The 20,888-nt window shown below is 38.3% G+C and overlaps 1 pseudogene; it reads left to right on the forward strand.

Annotated features, from left to right (window-relative positions):
* The first annotated feature begins 12,570 nt into the window (after positions 1–12,570).
* LOC118576367 overlaps positions 12,571–20,888 on the forward strand; it is a 54,657-nt pseudogene continuing 46,339 nt past the window's right edge.

Below are 20,888 nucleotides of genomic sequence, written 5' to 3' on the forward strand. Positions count from 1 at the left end.
TGCTCAATCACACCACAAAGGTACTTGCTCACCTATATTCATATCAGCATTGTTTGTAATAGCCAGATATGTACTCACTCATAGGAGGATACTAGATGTAAAACAAAGATGACTGGACTGCTACTCACAGCTCCAGGAAGGCTACCTAGAAAACAGGACCCTCTTAAAGACACAGGGATTGCCGAATGACAGAAATGTATGAGATCTATGTGAATAACCTGGACGTGAGTGTGGGTAATGAAGGGCATGTTTCCAGGGAAAGAAAGCTTTGAGGATCAGAAGATCCCAGCTGAATCAATAACAGAAAGAGAAAACAAGGAATAAAGGACAATGATAAATGAAGACCATATGAGAATAGGAAGAAGCAAAGTGAAAGAGAGGTCCCCAGAAATCCAAAGATACCTCCACTGTAGACTACTGGCAATGGTCCAGAGAATGCCCAAACTGACCTACTCTGGTGATTGGATGGTCAAACACCCTAACTGTTGCACTAGAAATCTCATCCAATGAATGAGGGAAAAGGATGCAAAAATCCATGGCCAAGCCCCAGGTGGAGTTCCAGGAGTCGAATTGACAAGAAAGGGGGGATTGTATGAGCCAGAATTGTTGAGACCAAGATTGGAAAAAGCACAGGAACAAATAGCCAAAATAATGGACACACATGAACTATGAACGAAAAACTGAGCAGCCTCAACTGGATCATGCCCTCTGGATAAGCAAGACAGTTGATTAGCTTGTACTGTTTGGAAGGCACCCAGGCAGTGGGACCCAGACCTGTCCTTAGTGCATGAGGTGGCTGTTTGGAACCTGGAGCTTATGCAGGGACACTTTCCTCAGCCTGGGGGGAGGAGACTGCATCTGCCTGGACTGAATCTACCAGTTTGAGCTGAATCCCCAGGGGAGTATTTGCCCTGGAGGAGATGGAAATGGGGGTTGGCCTGGGGGAAAGGTGGCGAAGGCTGGCAGGGGGGTGGACATCGTAGGACAGAGGAATTCATGGCTGATATGTAAAATTAAATTAAACTATAAAATAAAATAAGAAAGGTAAAGGGGATATTTTAGACTAAAGAAAGCTGGCTAAAAAAAACCAAGCTGAGGCCAAGTAGTCACAAGTAAGAGTAGACTCCATCTATTTGAGGACATGGTGTTGGGTCTCCCAAATACACAAAGAGTAAAAAGAGAAACCAACAACAGGCTTCCATAATTGAGATCCTAAATACTCCACAGAAAATATTTACATCAAAATGGCAGAATTAAAAATTACCACAAAAATCAGTTACTTTCCTACATACAAAGAACACATTTGCTGAAAAAGAAATTAAGAAAACCTCATTCACAATTGCCTCAGAAATATGGCAGAATGAACATAATAAAATCTTAAAGGACATCAATAATGAAAACTTTAAAATAATGAAGAAACTGAATATATCATTAGTAGATGGGGAAATCTTATACACACACACACACACACACACACACATATGTATATATATATTTATGTGAATGCTCAATATTGTAAAAATGATTACTTTAAAAAATTAAGAGAATATTTGGGAATAGGATGGTCGAGCTAGAATTGGGACAAAGTGGGAGAGCAATGAAAGAGATACCACAATAAAGGGAGACATCATGGGGAAAGATAGAAACTGAGTACTAGGGAAGTTCCCAGGATTCCTCAAGGATACCCCAGCTTAGACTTCTAGCAATAGTGGAGAAGTGCCTGAACTGGCTTACTCCAGTGATCACATCAGTGAATACCTTATCTGTCATCATAGAGCATTCATCCAGTAACTAATGAAAGCACTTGCAGAGATACACAGCCAAGAACCAGGTGGTGGGCATCAAGATCATGATAGAGAAACCTACAGTGAAAAACCACTCCAAACTAGTGGGACTTCATGAACTTTGACCAACAGCTGTAGAGCCCCCATGTGACTGGACTAGGCCCTCTGCATAAGGGAGACAGTTGAGGTGCTAATCTGATTAAGGGGATTTCAGCCTTGTAAATGGAGGCTGATTGGGAAAAAATTTTTAAAGTCACACAGCTTCAGAGTGAGGAAAGAGTGATTGGTAAAAATCAAAACATATTTTGCATCACTTCTTGGTGATGAGGTTGGGAGAAAAGCACAGAAGCTCCCTGCATTGCTCTGCCCATTCCTACCTCTATGCTGCATTAAGTATCATGACATTCACATGAAAAAGGCAAACACACTTACAGCACATCCAGGGCATAGCTGTAATACTCTTTGTCCACCTGCACTTCAGTGCTTGGCACTGCAATAAGGAAAAAGACACAACCTGTCACCACATCTCCATGCTTGTCTTGACTCTGGTTCATTCTCCAAAAGCACTTGGGGTGAGTGAGGTTGGACAGGAGAAGGGGGGTGCACAGCATCCAGAAGAAGAAATACAGAGTGACCATCAGGTCAAGTCTCCAAATCTCTAAGCCAGTAGTGTGGTCTATGGATGCATATTGGTTTATCAAATGGATAACCATGTATACACATCTGCTTTTATGTCTGATGGCCACTGAAGAAAATACTTATGTGGATGAGATGCCTTCCTCTCCAGGTGGCTCCACTACCCTGGAGAAATGCCATACATTCTCTGACCTAGGGCTCTGCAGTTGAGTTCCACAGCAGAGGTAAAAACATGGTTTGGAAAACAATCTGAGGACATCTCAGCCTCAGGTCCTATGACATCAACTCATATCCCTGGGTATTGAGGCCCATGGGAGAAAGTAATTTTGGGCCGATTGGTCCCAGGACAGTGTCAATGAGTTATTTGTGTGAAAACTTTTAAAACTATCTAAGATGAATGTATGAACATCCACCGTTAGATGTAAAGGTAAAGTTTTGCAATGACCCATGTCATTCAGAGTTCATGTGGACATACTGTGTGTACAACATCCACCATTCATAGAGTATGAGCAGTATGACCCATGCTACACCATTCACAGAGACCATATAACCAACCAGTATCCCTATTCTCCATGTGTGAAGCTACAATAATCAGGTCAAATCCAGAAATTCCTTGGCTTATACTTTGTCCAGAAATGCCCATAAATCATTCTCCATGAGAAACCAAGTTGAGTATTTGAGTTATGAAACATGAACTCCTTCTCTGAAGTCAGTACCTTCTGTTGACCTATTTCTTCAAATTTATCCTTTTTTATCTACTCGCTCATGTTTATTTTAGAACCCAGTAGGGACTCTAAAGCAGCACCGTGTTCCGTAGCTTAGAACCCATTAGTCAGCTGGGCAATGGTGGTGCATGAGTTTAATCCCAGCACTCAGGAGTCAGAGGCTTAGGGATCTCTGTGAGTTCATTGCCTGCTAGGTCTACAGAGCAAGTTCCAGGACAACCAAAGATATACAGAAAGACACTCTTTCTCAAAAAACAAATAACAAAAGAAGGACATCATGAAATTTACAGGCAAATGGATAGTACTAGATAAAAGAAATATCTAGAAGCAGGTAACCTAGGCCCAGTCCGATAAATATTGTATGTATTCACTTATATGTGGGTATTAGCCATTAGATAAGTGATAACCAACTTATAATCCATAGACACAGAGAGGTTAGGTATAGAAGAAGGCTCTGGGAAACCACATGAATCTTTTGGTGGGAGAAATAGAATAGATTATATGGGTGGACTGGGGTTAGGGAACAGGAATGGGGTTTCAGGTGGGCTGTGTGAAGAGAAATGGGTTTAGGAAAGGAATCTGGCAACAGACAGCTATAATTGAGGAACAGTTAATGGATGGTATAGAAACCTATTGCTTTGAAGACTTTCTAAATTATATGAAGGGGATCCTCATGAGGTCTCCTGATACTGGGGGAGATTGAGTCCCAAATGACTTGGTAATCACTTGTTACTAATAATGTAACAAAAATCTTTTTATATATATATTCACTTTGTTGGTGGTGTGACAATGAATTTGCAATATCCCCTAGGTATGCTGAAACTCATACAGACGTGCTCAGCTCATCATTCACTATTTAGTTTAGTTAAAATTTTGGACTTTCTAACAATTATAGTTTCATCCAGGGAAATAACAATAATTTTATTTTTTTCCCTTCACAATTGAACTTTCTTTTCCTTGCTTGATTAACCAGGAGTTTTGTTGGTTTTTTTTTTTTTTTTGGTTGGGGGGGGCGTTGTTTTTTTTTTGTTTTTGTTTTTGTTTTTTGTTTTCATTCTTGTTTTTTGTAAAAGTTTACATAATGGGAAGTCTGGTTCTTTTCTCAATCACACCAAGTTGTTTTTGTTGTTAACATTTGATCAGTTAGCATGATAATTTTTCTGGTAGGTGTTTATGAAAGACTAAGAAATTACACTCTTAACGTTTAAATTTTTATTATTTTTTAATTTGTGTGTATATATGTGACATATGTGTGTGTGCATGTGCGCAAACGTGCATGCAAGCATGCATTTGTCTGTAAATTTTTCTCCATATGGAATTCTCTTTTTAATAATGTTATTTTGCATGTTGTGGTGTTCTGTGGGTTTTGCTATTTTGCACATGTTTATATATTATATTGAGGTTCAATTTTATATAATATTTTGATTAAGTCTTTGAGTATATAATCCCTCATATTTCCATCATACTCATCACCAATGCCTCCCAGATCCAGCCCATACCTCTCCTCCAGCATTTTATCCTCTGTACTTTATGTAAGCCCCTGTGCCCTATGTGTTGCCCATATACTCATGGCTCTGAGGTATTTACTACAACATGATTGATCTAGCGTTCAGTTGCTTCTCAGTTAGCCATGGGGGTTAAGGAGCCACTTCGAACTCCATTCTTAGTTAAAAACATTGCTCATCTACCAGCTTTGTTCTGGCAAACACAGCTGGTATTAGTTGATGAGTACTGATTCTTATTTTTTGTCTTTTTTTCTTTATTAAGAAATTTTCTACTCATTCTACATACCACCCACAGATCTCACCTCCTCACTCTTCCCATATCCCAGCCCTCCCTCCCAAGCCACACCAAATCCCCACATGCCCCAAATCAAGGTCTCCCGTGGGGAGTCAGCAGAGCTTGCCACACAGCCTAGGCAGGTCCAAGCCCCTTCCCACTGTACCAATGCTGGGCAAAGCACTACACCACAGGCACCAGATTCCCAAAAGCCTGCCCATGCACCAGGGACAGATACCAATATCTCTGCCTGGGTGTTCCCCAAACAGTTGAAGCCAAACAACCTTCTTCCATATTCAGAGGGCCTATCTCAGTACATCTGGGGCTTCATAGCCACTAGCTCCTGGTTCTCCAATAGTGCAACCAGTCATCACTGCACTACTTCCCCTCATGGTCTCAAAGTCCCTTGCATGCAGAATCCCTTCTCTCACTCATCTTTTGGATTCCCAGAGCTCATCCTGGTGCCTGGCCATGGATCTCGGCATTTGCCTCCATCACTCACTGGAAAAAAGCTCTATGATGATAGTTAGGATATTTGCTAGATTGGTCACCAGAGTAGACCAGTCCAGGCACCCACTCCCATTTTGCTCATTTATATCTCATCCACTTCTCCTTTGCTGGGTCATCCATGTGTCCCTCCTAGGGTCTTTCCCTGTCAGCTAGCCTTTCTGGAGCTGTGGGTTGCAGTCTGGCCATCCTGTCCCTCATATCTGGTATCCACTATGAGTGAGTACATACTATGTTTGTCCTTCTGAGTCTGGGTTACATCACTCATGATGACATTTTCTAATTCCATCCATTTGGCTGCAAATTTCTTGGTACATTGTTTTTTACTGCAGAATAGTACTCCATTGGGTATATGTGCCACATTTTTTTAATCCATTCTTCATTTGAAGGGCATCTAGGCTGTTTCCAGGTTCTTGTTATTACAAATAGTACTGATATAAACATAGTTGAGCATTTGTTCTTGTGATAAGAATGAGCATTCCTTGGGGAAATGTCCAAGAGTGATATAGCTGGATCTTGAGGAAGACTTACTCTCAATTTTCTGAGAAACCATCCTATTGATTTCCAGAGTGGCTGTACAAGCTTGAATTCCCACCATTAGTGGAGAAGTGTTCCCCCTTTCTCCACATCCTCCCCAACATAAGCAGACTTCCGTTATTTCTTTTTAAATAATTTAAGAAAGGAGGAAGTAGTCTTGAATGAATTGGCAAAGAAGACCACTTCCTAAATACAACACAGTAGCACAGACACTGATTGCAACAATTAATAAATGGGACCTCCTGAAATGGAGAAGCTTTTGTAGAGCAAAGAACATGGTCAATAAGACAAAATAACAGCCCACAGAATGGGAAAAGATCTTAAGCAACCCCACATCTGACAGAGGGCTGATCTCCAAAATATATAAAGAACTCAGAGAGCTAGACTTCAAAATACTGAACAATCCAATTAAAAAATAGGCTAAAGAGCTTAACAGAATTCTCAACAGAAGAAGATCAAATGGCTGAAAGACATTTAAAGAATTGTTCAACATCCTTAATCACCAGGGAAATGCAAATCAAAATGATTCTGAGATACCATCTTATATGTATCAAAATTCCTAAGATCAAAAACCCTGAAGAGGTGAGTGCCTGGCATCACACCCAGAGAGGCCAGCCCTTATGTCGCAGCCCTGGGCACCAGCCATTCAGGGGAAGACCTGACCAAATTGGCCCCAGGTTCTGGTGATCGGGTAGGACCCCCACCCCACTGGGGAGGTTCCCCTTCTCCAAAACCCCATAGGACCCAACAATCTCCTCACCCTGCCCCACAGCCATCTCCCTGAGACCCCAGCCACTTTCTGAAACTTGGAAACCAGCCTCAAGCTTCCATCCTGCCCAGGAACTCCCATCTGGTCCAGAGTTGAGTTCCTGGGGTCATATCAGAGAGGCCCACCCCTAGTTCCCACCCCTGTGCACCAGCCATTGCAGGGAAGACCTGCCCAACTTGGCCCCAGTTTGTGACCATCCAGCAGGCCCCATGGGAAGGTTCCATTTTTCCAAGACTGCAGGCAGACCCTGCATTCTCTTCACCCTGCCCACATACCCATCTGCCTGAAACCCCAGCCACTTCCTGAGACTCAGAGACCAGCCCAGAGCTCCCATCCTGCCAGCACTCCCATCTGGACCAGATCTACTATCCAACCCAGAGCTTCCATCAAGACCAGAAAGAAGCTCCCTAAATCTGTCAGCTCTCTCTGGACCAAGTGCACTGATAAGACCAAGAACAAATCCACAAGGAGATGGGCAGAGGTCAAGGCAGAAGTACATACAACAAAATAAAGAGCAATACAGCACCACCAGAACCTACTCTTCTCCAACAGCTAAACCAGAACATCACAGTATGGAGGAAGCCGAAGAAAACAACCTTATAAATAACATCAAGAAGAGGCTAGAGCCTTATATAGAAGAAATAAAAAATAAAGTGCAGGAACACACAAACAAAAAAAAATGGGAAGAATGCTATTAAAAAAAACTACAGGAAAGGACAAATAATGCAGAAGAAGACAATAAATACCTGAAAGAAAATCATGAAAAAGCAATGAAACAGATGAAGGAAACAGTCCAAGACTGAAGAGGGAAATAAAAAAATGAAGAAGACACTAGCAGAAGGAATGCTGGAATTAGAAAATCTGAGTAAACAAACAGGAATTTCAGAGGCAAGTATAACCAACAGAATGCAAGAGATGGAAGAGAGGATCTCTGGTGTTGAAGATACAGTAGAAGAAATAGATTCATCAGTCAAGGAAAACACTAAAGCCAAAAACCTCATGATACAAAATGTCCAAGAAATTTGGGACACCATGAAAACACCAAACCTACAAATAATAGGGATAGAGGAAGGAGAAGAATACCAATTCAAAGGCACAGAAAATATATTTAACAAGATCATTGAAGAAAACTTTCCCCACTTAAAGAAGGAAATGCCTATGAAGATATATGAAGCCAATAGAATACCAGACTAGAATAAAATCAAATTCAAAAAAATACACAACCCTCAACTATGTGTGAGCACCATGAAATAATCACCCTTTCCATGCTAAAAGTGCTTACTTTCTTGATCTCTTTGAAGCCTTATCAGATAACCACAGTTACTATTCATTCATGGATGTAACAACCATGTGACGTCTAGTCACATTTGTCTTCTTACACTGATCGATGAACTTGGATTTAAGATACATATGACTGAACAAAGAACATATTATGGAGCTCTGAGAGCTAAACTTAAACAGCATATTTCAGACTCCAAACAGGAATGCAACAACAAAAACAAACACCCAAAATTGTATTGAAGGAATTGTACAAAGGCATGTCATTCTTAAAATCAGTCTTTCATGAACTCACCCATTTATTTACTGATGTTCTTTTTCCAGTATGATTGTAACACAGAATTAAAAATTTGTGTCTTCTTATTATTGCTGTGTTTTGTAAATATACTACAAAGAAAGTAACAGGAGTCCTGTAAGTTTAATACAAAATCTGCTAATTACTTGAGAACAAACTAATATACTTTTAAAGGTTAAAAAAATGTGCTAAGGAATTTCTGGGTCAAGTGTTATAATCAATACTGAATATATAGCAGTGTTTAAATGTACGTAATTAAAATATCTACTTTGCTAAAATCTTCAAGTTAAATAAATCTTATTTAAGATAGAAAAAAAATCTGTGTCTTCTTACAAAAGATGTATAGACCCCATGATCCTGGAACATTGAGGATAAAAAGGTTTCACTGTGTCTTTTATACTCTGAAGTGGACGGAGAAAGAATTGTCTCTTGGAATCTACTACAGACAACCTTAGACACACTTGCATTGTTATTACACTTTATTCTTTATCTAAGCCTTGATATAGGATGTAATTTATTGAAGAATCCAAATAATATGAAGCCCATCCAAGTTTATCTGTTCTAATTTGATGACTTCAAAACACAACCAATTTCTAAAAAAAATAACAAGGTATCAGGGATTAGATTATTATTGAAACCTGTGGTAAGAAACAATAATCTTCCTCAAGGTACCAGAAACTGCATGCGAGGTGACAACTAATACTGAGTGGATTTCAGAATAGGAACCCTCTCACCACCTGTGCTCAGTGATCTACACAGAATCTGTATAGTGCTCACTAGGGGAAGAATACCAGCTGCATTTTGTTTATTGTTCTACAAAAGAGCCAAAGAAAAGTTTCATCATTGTATCATGGAAAAAACCTCCCAGACAATCTTATCTCACATGGCAAAAAGAATGAATCATGTCCACTGAAGTCAGGAACAGGACAGAGATGCCCACTCTCCCCATCTCCTTTACAAAACTGTGGCTGGAGTACTACCTGGAGTAATAAGTCAAGAGAAGAAAGCCAAAGAGGCCACAAAGAAAAAAGAAGTCAAAGTATCCGTATTTGTGAATGAGATGATGCTATGCATTAGAGATGCCAAAAGTTCTACCTGAAAAAAATCTAGAAAAGATGAACTGATTCAGTGTTTTGGGCAGATAGAGAATTGACTCCCTCGAATAAATATCTTTTCTACACATCAATAACAAATGCACAGAAACAAAATTCATAAATACACTCCCATTCACAAGAGTCTCAAAAGTTATCTGGTAATAAATCTAACCAAAGAAGCCAAGGAACTCTGCAAGGAAAAATTTAAACCTCTTAAGAAATAGAAGGAGGGGCCGTTGGTGGTGGTGCACACCTTTAATCCCAGCACTCAGGAGACAGAGGCAGGCGTATCTCTGTGAGTTCAAGGCCAGCCTTGTCTACAAAGAGAGTACCAGGAAAGGTGCAAAGCTACTCAGAGAAACCCTGTCATGAAAAAACAAACAAAGACATTAAAAACACAATAAAACAGACATCCCATGCTCGCGGATTAGTAAAATTAACATTGTAAAAATCACCGTTTTACCAAAAGCGATTTTGTCACTGCAATCCCAATCAAAATCCCCATCTCCCTCCTCACAGAAACAGAAAAATATTATCCTAAAATTCATATGGACCACAAACAAAAGACCCCATACAGTCCAAATAATTCAGAACAAAAAACAACACTGAGGTATCATTTTCCAGATCTTATGATAAATTACAGAGCCATATAATAAAAACATTATTCCCTGCAGTAAAACAGATATATTGGACAAAGATGTCACAAACATACGCTGCAGAAAAAAAAAAAATATTCACCTAATAGTGCTGAGAAAACTGGATGTCCACATAGAGGAGAATGAAGTTAGACCAGTGTCTGTCACCTTACATAATAACAAATTCCAAGTTGATTAGAGACCTAAACCTGAAACATCTAGAAGGATGCACGGACAGTACCCCACATGATATCCATAAAGGAAAGGACTTTCTGAATAGGCCTCCATCAACACACGAATAATAGCCACCAGCCTTCAAGTGTGATTTCATAAAATTAAAGTTCCTGCATGGCTAAAGGAACAACCCACCAGATGAAAAGGAGGCCTACAGTGTATATATATATATACACTGTATATATATATATATATATATATATATATATATATATATATATATACAGAGAGAGAGAGATACAGATATAGAGACAGAGACAGAGATAGACAGAGAGATGATAGATAGATAGATGATTGATAGATAGATAGATAGATAGATAGATAGACAGACAGATAGATAAATAGGGATGGTGGATAGATATAGATACAGAGACAGAGACATAGATAGATAGATAGATAGATAGATAGATAGATAGATAGATAGATAGACAGATAGAGATAGATGGTGGATAGATGATATAGATATAGATATAGGTATAGATATAGATCTGACAGAGAATTTAAAATCTAGAATATAAAAAGAACCCAAAAAATAATGACTCAAAAAAAAAAAGAAAGAATGACCAATTCAAAAATATGGGACTGGGACCTGTACAGAGAGTTATAAAAAGAAGAAAACATTACCAGGAAACCAACAAAATGAGTATCTGTCTTAGCTATTAAGGAAATGCAAATCAAAAGAATTTTGATAATTCATCTTACTTCAGTCACAATGGCAAAGATTAGCAAAACAATGGACAACAAATGTTAGGGGTGTACAATTCTGTTCAAGTCATGACATCTTCAGGGAATGAGTTAGGTTGGGAGGAAGGCTCCTGCAGATAGGAGGTATAGGTAGGTTAAGGTAGAGGAGGGCAAAAAGGGTAGTGAACCTCACTTAGCTGTGTCCTAGTCCAGTAACATTGATTCATCGCTACCAAGGAAAAGTCATTGTTTCCACAATGATTCACATTCTATGTCGTGCAGAGTTTTCATTGTGGTCACCATTACATTAACACGCACCATGGCTACAGTACCACACATACATCGTGGAGTCACTGCCTTAACTGATCCCTGTGCTTTTGGAAACAGAGCCCTTCTCCTAACAGCTTGCCTCACTGTTTGGGGGGGGATAAAAGCCTAGATGTATTTCTAAGGTATTATATTTCTTTATGATACTATGTTCTCAGATACAGATAATTAGTAGGTGGACCCATGTTATGGGACTGCCCATATTATGACAATTCATTGGTTCATGGTGGATAAAAGAATATTAAAGAAGGTCAAAGCTGAGATTCAAAAAGAAAATTGGATTTCTGCATTAACATGAAGTTGATCATTTGGAAATCAATTCAGTAGCACCATTAGTTTCATCAGAAAGAGACACAAATTGTTTACAGAGGGGCATGAACATAATAGTGGCATTCACACATACATCTGTAGAAAAAGGAACATTCTGTGACTCATGGAAAAAAACTAGGACTTATGTCTAATAATTAGACTTAAATAAATCCAAATGTTCTAGGATTACAGAGTATCATGACAGTATGTCAATTCAGTGGTTCATGGTGGATAAATGAATATAACAGAAAGTCAAAGTTTAGATTCAATGGGGAAACTTGATTTCTACATTAACATGAAGTTAATAATTTGGAAATCAATTTTGCAGAACCATTAGTTTCATAAGAAAGAGACACAAACTGTATAGAAAGGGGCATGGACATAATACTGGTGTTCAGATGTACATCTGTGGAAAAGTATTCTGTGACTCATGGAGACCATGGGAAACAAAACTAGGATTGAGAGACTCCAGTTCTACAGAACATGGTGTCTGTTATTGTGTCCTGGTCACTCCTGCCATGGGGATTTTTTGAACCTTTCCCCTTTTATTTACCATGGCATCAACTGGTGTAACAAGTTTGTATCACCATAAATGGCTTTCCCATGAGTAGTTTCTTGGTTCACACTTGTGGCAGAATCCTCTAAGGAGATTTCATGTCTTGGGACTGGTTCTCTATGGTCTTGGATGAAATCATACTGCTTGTGGCTGGAGAAGAGCCTAAAAAATATTTTTATGCATATTGTTTGTTATTCTGAAAGCAAGGCCTCAGAATCAATGCCTGAGGGAAGTAATTATTGGATAATTCTACAGGATAGTGAAGATTCCTGACAGAAAGAACTTGAGGTGGTTCACAGGATCGCTCCAGTCACCAATAAAATTAGAAACAAACACTTACACACATGAGCTATGTATATACGGGTTGGAACCTGTAGAGTCCACCTTATCATGCTCATGGGTGGGCAGATACTTTGTTAATATGCTGTGCCCTTGGATTTCTATCCTTTCCTTTCTGCAGATTCCTATTCTTGTGTGCTCCTACAGAAGCAGTGAGTGCTTAGTCAGAATGAACTACAATTTAACTGGTGAAGGAAATGTGGTGCTTGTTGGATTTTTCCCAGCTTTTGCTGTCTACCCACTCAACAAAACAATTGATTGGGTAATGATGAAATTTAACAGAGATATTATGATCGAGTAAGTCTTTTATTCATTTATTCCTTTTCAAGGTTTGGCATTCATATTTGATAGGTACTGAATAATGTCTAATAAGTACAATATATGTCTACCATCTGATAAGAGCAGATTAATCTACATAAGCACATGTTGATGTACACTAATAGAATCTTTATGCATGGTGATTAATTTCCCTGCAAAGTAATAATGACAGTTTCTCACTGTGTTAGAGAGCTTTTCCTTAAAACTAACTTAAAAATATGGCTGACTTAGCATGTTCAAGTTGCATTGTCTATTATGTGTGCATTTGTATATGAATAAATATAAACAATTTATAATAGAAGAATATAAAACATTAGATTTTAATTTTTTCTATTTTACTATGGATATTTTTCAATTTACAGTTTTTCTAAATTAAAAGATATAAGTATCTGCTCACTTGTTATTTGAAAACATTTTTACATTATAATGTTTATTTTAATATTTATATTCTGTGATACTGAAGGCGTAAAATAACACAAACTTTTATTTGTTCAAGTTATATTTATCAATTATCAAAACTATTTTTTCAGAAATTGCACAGATTTCCTGCTTTGCTCTAAACTGATTTGCATTAAGTTTTGCACTGTCATAGTTATCAGTAATATTTATACATGTTCATGTTTCATCATGACATCAGTATCTACAGGGTAGAGGATAATAATTTACCATCTATAAAAATGTGAAGTGATTAAACTATGGAAATTAACATGCCTTTCTTTTCTATTTTAATCATATTAATTGTCCATTTTATAACAAGCCCTGTGCTATCAAAACCAAACATCTTACTGGGTATCGTGGTGGTGCATGTCATTAATCTGAGCACTTGTGGGGCAAAAGCAGGTGAACCTACGTCTTCAAGGCAAGCATGGTCTACAGAGAAATTCTGGAACATGCAAATACATATATTGAGTGCTCTTTCAGAAATATCTTTTTAGAATCTCTTACTTTAATAGTAGAACTAGTAAAACAACATTTTGTAAATACCTTTTAGTGAAAAATTTATATGTAATAATATTTGGGGAAGATATATACCCCTTTTAAGTTGCCCACAGTGTGTTTGGGTCTTGGTTCCCAGGGGAACAAAATGCCAAGCTCTAAGCTGTGTGTTCACAATGAGATGGAGAACCATTGATCCATTTAGTTTTGCATCATTGTATACATAGTTCATATAATATAAAGAGGTCCTTATTTAAATTATATGGACTCTGTACATACTCAAAAAAAGCTTATGAACTAATATATTTTGTATTAATATTTTCTGATCAAAATTTTGAGTCTCGTATTCCATTGGTTGTTAGAAAACAGAAGGTTTCTGGGAGAGAATGCTGATCATTTGAAGATATTTTGAAAGTACTGTTTCATGTGGGTGGGTTTTTGAAGGCTGCTGTGTGCATAGTGGACAAAGAGTACTTTCTGTAAACAAATCCTGTATCTAAAGGTTTACAAGTTCACAGGGTGTATAAAATGTAGAATTAAAACTGAATATTCCTTGGGTATATGCCCAAGAGTGGTATGGCTGGGTCTTGGGAGAGATGGATTCCCAATTTCCTAAGGAAGCACCATATTAATTTCCAAAATGTCTGTACAAGTTGCATTCCCACCAGCAGTGGAGGAGAGTTCCCCTTACTCCACATCTTCTCCAGCATAAGCTTTCTTCAGTGCTTTTAATCTTAGCCATTCCGACAGGTGTAAGGTGGTATCTCAGAGTCATTTTGATTTGCATTTCCCAGATAATTAGGGATGTTGAGCAATTCCTTAAATGTCCTTCAGCCATTTGAGTTTCCTTTGTTGAGAATTCTCTGTTTAGTTCTGTAGCCCATCTCTTTTTTTTAATTTTAAATATATTTATTTATTAAAATTTTTTCCATTTTTATACCAACTACAGTTCCCTCTCTCTACCCTTCCTCTGCCCCCTCACCTCCCTCCCACTCTACCCCCTTCCACTCCTCAGAGTGGTAAGGCCTCCCATGGAAGGCAACAAAGTCTGGCATACCAAGTTGAAGGTGAGCCTATCCCCTTCCCATTGTATCCAGGCTGAGCCAGGTATCCCACCACAGGGAATGGGCTCCAAAAAGCCAGTTCATGCACCTGGGATAAGTCCTGGTCCTGCTCTCAGGGACCAACAAACAAATCAAGCCACACAACTGTCACCCACATTCAACATGTCTAGTTCAGTCCCATGTAGGTTCCCGCTATAGTCCATTTCTCAATTGGACGGTTGGGCATTTTGAGGTCTGATTTCTTGAGTTCTTTATATATTCTGGATATCAGCCCTCTGTCAGATGTGGGTTTGGTGAAGACCTTTTCCCATTCTGTAGGCTGTCGCTTTGTTTTGCTTACCATGTCCTTTGCTCTACAAAAGCTTCTCAGTTTCAACAGGTCCCATTGATTGATTGTTTCTCTCAATGTCTGTGCTACTGGTGTTATATTTAGAAAGTGATCTCAGGTGCCAATGCATTCAAGACAACTTCCTACTTTCTCTTCTATCAGGTTCAGTGTAACTGGATTTATGACGAGGTCTTTGATCCACTTGGACTTAAATTTTGTGCATGGTGACAGATCTACAGATTCAATGAAATCCCTATCAAAATACCAAACCAATTCTTCATAGACATGGAAAGAATAATACTCAACTGCATATGGAAAAACAAAAAACCCAGGATGGCCAAAAGAATCTTATACAATAAAACAATCTCTGGAGGCAACATGATCCCTGACCTCAAACTCTACTATAAAGTTACAGTATTAAAAACAGCTTGGTACTGGCGTAAAAACTGACATGTGGACCAGTGGATTCAAATTGAAGACCCTGACATTAATCCACACACCTATGAACATACAATTTTTGACAAAGAAGCCAAAACTGTACAATGGAAAAAAGAAAGCATCTTCAACAAATGGTGCTGGTATACCTGGATGTCAATGTGTAGAAGGCTGCAAATAGATCCATATCTGTCACCATGCACAAAACTTAAGTCCAAGTGGATCAAAGACCTCAGATCATTATATATTTTGGATATTAACCCTCTATCTGGAGTAGAGTTGATGGATACTTTTCCCTATTCTGTAGGATGAAACCTTGTCCTATTGATGGTACTAATTGCATTACAAAAGCTTTTTGGTTCCATAAGGTCTCATTTATTAATTGTTGGTCTTAGTGCCAGGACTAACTATTGATGTTTCTTTGAGGTAGTCATCTCCTACGCCAATGCATTTAAGGCTATTCCCACTTTTTGTTCTGTTAGGTTCAATGTGTCTGGTTTTACTTTGAAGTCTTTGATACACATGAACTTGGATCTTATTCAAGGCAATAAATGTTGATCAATTTGGATTCTTCTACATGCAGACATATAGTTAAACCAGCACCAAAGTGGAAGATGCTTTCTTTTTGCATTGTGTCTCTCTGGATTCTTCATCAAAAATCAGGTGTGCAAAAGTGTGTGGATTTATGTATGGGTCTTCAATTAGACTTCATTGATCATCCTAATCTATTTTTATGCCAATATCATGCAGTTTTTATTACTAGAGCTCATAGTACAGTTTGAAATCAGGGATAGTGATACCTCTGCAAGTTCTTTTATTGTACAAGATTCCTTTAACTATCCTGGGTTTTTGGTTTTTTTTTTTTTTTTTTTTTTGGTTTTCCATATAAAATTGAATATTTTTCTTTCAAGGTCTGTAAAGAATTGTCTTTGGAATTTTGATGGAGAATGTATTTTATCTGCAGATTGCTTTTGGTAAGATGGTCATTTTTACTATGTTGATCTTACCCATTCATGAGTAGAGAGATCTTTTCATCTTCTGATATCTTCTTAAATTTTTTTCTTCAGACTTGAAGTTTTTATCATACAAGTCTTTCAAATGCTTGGTTGCTTGGTTAGAGTTACCCCAAGATATTGTATATTATCTGTGAATATTTTGAAGGGTGTTATTTTCCTGACTTTTTCTCAGTCCTTTTGTCCTTGTATATGGGAGGGCTACTAAATTTTTTGAGTTAGTCTTATATTCAGCCACATTCCTGTAGGGGTTTATCAGGTGCAGGAGTTCTCTGTTAGAATTTTTGGGGTCACTTATGTGTATTGTAATATCATTTATAAGCAGTGATACATTGAATTCTAGCTTACCAATTTATATCTACTTGATCTCATTCAGTTGTCTTATTGCTGCAGCTAGAACTTCAAGTTCCATATTGAATAGAGATGGAGAGAGTACACAGCCTTTCTTGTTTCCAAACTTAGTGGAACTGCCTTAAATTACTCTCTATTTAACTTGATATTGACTATAGGCTTGCTATCATTTGACTTTATTATATTGAGGTATGATCCTTATATCCCTACTCTCTCCTCCCTGCTTAGTTTTCAGTCACATTTGCATGGAAGTTTTTTCCATCCTTTAATGCTAATTTGGGGAGTATTTTTAGTTGTAAATTGTGTTTCTTGGACACAGCAAAAATCTGGGTATTGTTTTCTGATTCAACCTCTTTCCCTTTTCTCATAAGTAAAATTATGAGACGACAAATATTGAAAGTTATTATTGAATGGTATATATTAATTCCTGGAATTTTGTTTGTGTTTTTAGAGATTTCATTAAAGGTTTATTATTCAGACTTATTTTTCAGTCACAAGTTCTGGAATTTTTTTTGTTCCCTCTGCCGACTTGAATAAGTTTATCCTTTGCTTCAGACCTAACTCTTCCTTCATTTGCCTTTTGCAAAATGGGTTTAGTCGTCATAATATTCTTCACCACTTTTTATCATGAAAAGTTTACCTTTCTCTATCATTCTGACTGATACTTTGCTGGGTATAGAAGTCTCAGGGAGCATCAGTGCTATCCCATATCTTGTAGAATATCAGCCCAAATTATTCTGGTTTGTCAAGAACCTGAGACTAGACAGACCATGGACCCAGGGGAAAACCAAATAATATTGTTTTGCTAAAGAAATATAGCAATAAAATGCCTCCTATGTATATTCTGCCATATTAATAGATCATTGTAACACTCACTTCTAAATGGGATGTCTTCTTAATGTCCCATCCCTCAGGGCTCAGGGAACCCAATAGAAGAGGAGGTGGAAAGATTATGAGTCAGAGAAAGTCAAAGACACTGAGGAAACAAGACTTTCTAAACATAGCAGGACTGATCCACATATGAAATCAAGAGACTGGGAAGGATGCACAGGACCTGTACCACTAAGACAGATGGGTTGCCAGCACTGAGAGGAAAAGTGCACATGAGCCCTCATCTTTAAGACAGAAGCCAACTCCAAATTGTCTCAAGCCTCCATAACTAACCCAGTTGCAAATACAATAACTAGTTTTCTTCAAGGAAGTTTTGTTGAGTATATAAACAATTACTAAGTGCAGGCCCCATGCTCAGTAGTAGAGGGAAACCAAAAAATACACTCAATGACATTTGTGAATTCTAAATTTTTAAAGATTTTTTTGTGCAAAATGATTGTTTCTAATTACTTTTATTCATGACTTTCTGTGTATGAAAATGTGTGTTTTTTCCTCTCTTGTGTTTGTCTGTTTCTTAGAATTTTTCCTTCTGTGTGTTTACTTATTTTATCCAACTTTGGCTTATTTGCTTTATTTTAATTTATCATAATTTTTCAATACCAGTTTGTTTTCTAATAAGAGAAAAAGAAAGGGTATAGATTTGAGCAGGAGGGGAAGTGAGTGGAATCTAGAGGAGGTGGTGGAGAGGAAACTAATCAGATTATTTTGTATGAGAAAAACTATTTTCAATTTGCTTTCACATATATCACATGTTGTGTGCTGTGAGTCTTCCTCCTAAATATTGTTGTACCTTCTGTGCAGGTTCAAGTTGAGGAACTACCAATGTATTTTGGCCATGCTGTTTGCCATTGAGGAGATCAACAGCAATCCCTATCTTTTACTTAACACATCCCTGGGATTTGAAGTCCATAATGTCCCAAATGGTCAAATGGGCACTCTGGCAACTCTTTTTGCCTCGCTTTCAGGCACTGGCTATGGCATCCCCAACTACAGATGTGCAAGAGAGGGCATGTCAGGTGCTGTACTTACAGGACCATCGTGGGCAATATCAGAATACATTGGAACACTGCTGGATCTTTACAAATTCCCACAGGTGAGAGAAGACAATGGGATAAAACATGATGTCAGCTTGGCTTGGTGACATTTCAGCTGTCTGTGAGAAAATGAGGCATGCTTGAGTAACTTCATGGAGAGGGAAATAAAGCAGACGCTGTTGACATACTATATTTTTGTTCTTTAGAATAAAGAGAAGGGGAAGGAAGGCTGGAACAGACACACCACTATTAAACATCTAAATATTGTCTGTATTTCTGAAGGATATCAATCACATTGTAGTGTGTATGCATTAATTAAGTAAAATCAACCTTGGTTCAGGGGGGCAGAGCCTGCAATAGTTGAATGGAATTAGCCATAGATCATTCTGATGAATCATGAATACAGACAGAAGGACAGCACAGGAAGGGTTAGGGTGGGACGTGGAATTTGGTTCTTTGTTTTGCTTTGGAACAAATGGAGATACATGTCTATTGCTGAGTCTCCAATCGAACAGCAAGGTCATATGGATGTTCTTTGGTCTCTCAGATCTAACAGGATTTGACCCTCACAACTGACTTCTGAGCCTTTGATGGTAAATAAAATGATAGACACTTAGTTTAAACCTACATACAGCAGACACCATGTAACCAGGCTGGGAGACTGGATGCCCCTCCAGGCTTCAACCTGAGTGGCTGTTGGGATACTGACTGTGGGGCTGTGGGGCTGAAGACAGTAATTAAAGTATCAGGAGATTCATGTGCAGCTGCTGTGCTGACAGAAGAACATCACTGTATGTTCTCATAAACCCATAGGAAGACAAATTTGAACATCAAAGAAAGATTATCCTTAAGCTTCAAACCATTGATGTAGAATTGAGTTCATTATTTTTGACAATGTTCTTCTTTCTGATTGTTTCTCCCTACAGCTTGGTATTGGGCCTTTTGATACCACCCTCAGTGAACAAAGAAGATTTTCTTCCCTGTACCAGGTGGCCCCCAAGGACACATCTCTGACACTTGGCATTGTGTCATTGATGCTTCATTTCCACTGGAACTGGGTGGGGCTGTTCATCATAGATGATCACAAAGGTGACCAGATTCTATCAGATTTGAGAACTGAGCTGGAAAAAAATGGAGTCTGCATAGCATTTGTGGAAATGATCCTAGCCATCAGGGGTTCATTTCTGACCACATCCTGGAAAAATCAGGCGAAAATCCTGGATTCATCAGCAAATGTGATTATTATTTATGGGGACACTGATTCTCTATTAAGCTTAATAGTAAATATAAAGCAGAAGTTAGTCACATGGAATGTCTGGGTCCTGAACTCACTCTGGGATCATTCGACATTTGATAACTATTTCCTGTTAGATGCATTGCATGGGACCCTTATTTTTCACGCCGTAAGGAGGAGATTATTAATTTTACAGATTTTGTTCAGACAGCCAATCCTTCCAAATACCCACAAGACATTTATCTTCATGTATTATGGCACTCATTCTTCAATTGCTCATTTTTGAGGAAAAACTGTAAAATTGTGGATAACTGTCTGCCTAATGCCTCCTTGGGATTCTTGCCAGGGAACATATTTGACATGGCCATGAGTGAAGAGAGTTACAATGTGTACAATGCCGTCTATTCTGTGGCCCACAGTCTACATGAGATGACTCTCAATCAAGTACTTTTTCACACTTGTGGAAAAGGAAAACATATGGTATTCTTCCCATGGCAGGTAACATGTCACTCCTGTGGTACTATACCATCAGCAAGATGCCACTCTAAGGGTTTAGAAATGCACTAAAACTAGAGAATACATAGCTTAGATTATTTTCTCAACATCTATGAGAGAGTCTATGTAAGTAGAAGTCTACTTTAAGCCAATATGTAGTTGTATTGCAAGGGGTCTGTAGTTGGAGAGCTTCTCTCCAGGTTCCATCAAGCCCTGTTAGTCCAACAACCCATTTGTAAAATAAACATACAGACATTTATGTTATTTAAACTGCTTGGCCCTTAGCTCAGGCCTACTAGTG

The sequence above is a fragment of the Onychomys torridus genome, unplaced genomic scaffold (assembly GCF_903995425.1).
Source record: "Onychomys torridus unplaced genomic scaffold, mOncTor1.1, whole genome shotgun sequence".
Lineage (NCBI taxonomy): Eukaryota > Metazoa > Chordata > Mammalia > Rodentia > Cricetidae > Onychomys > Onychomys torridus.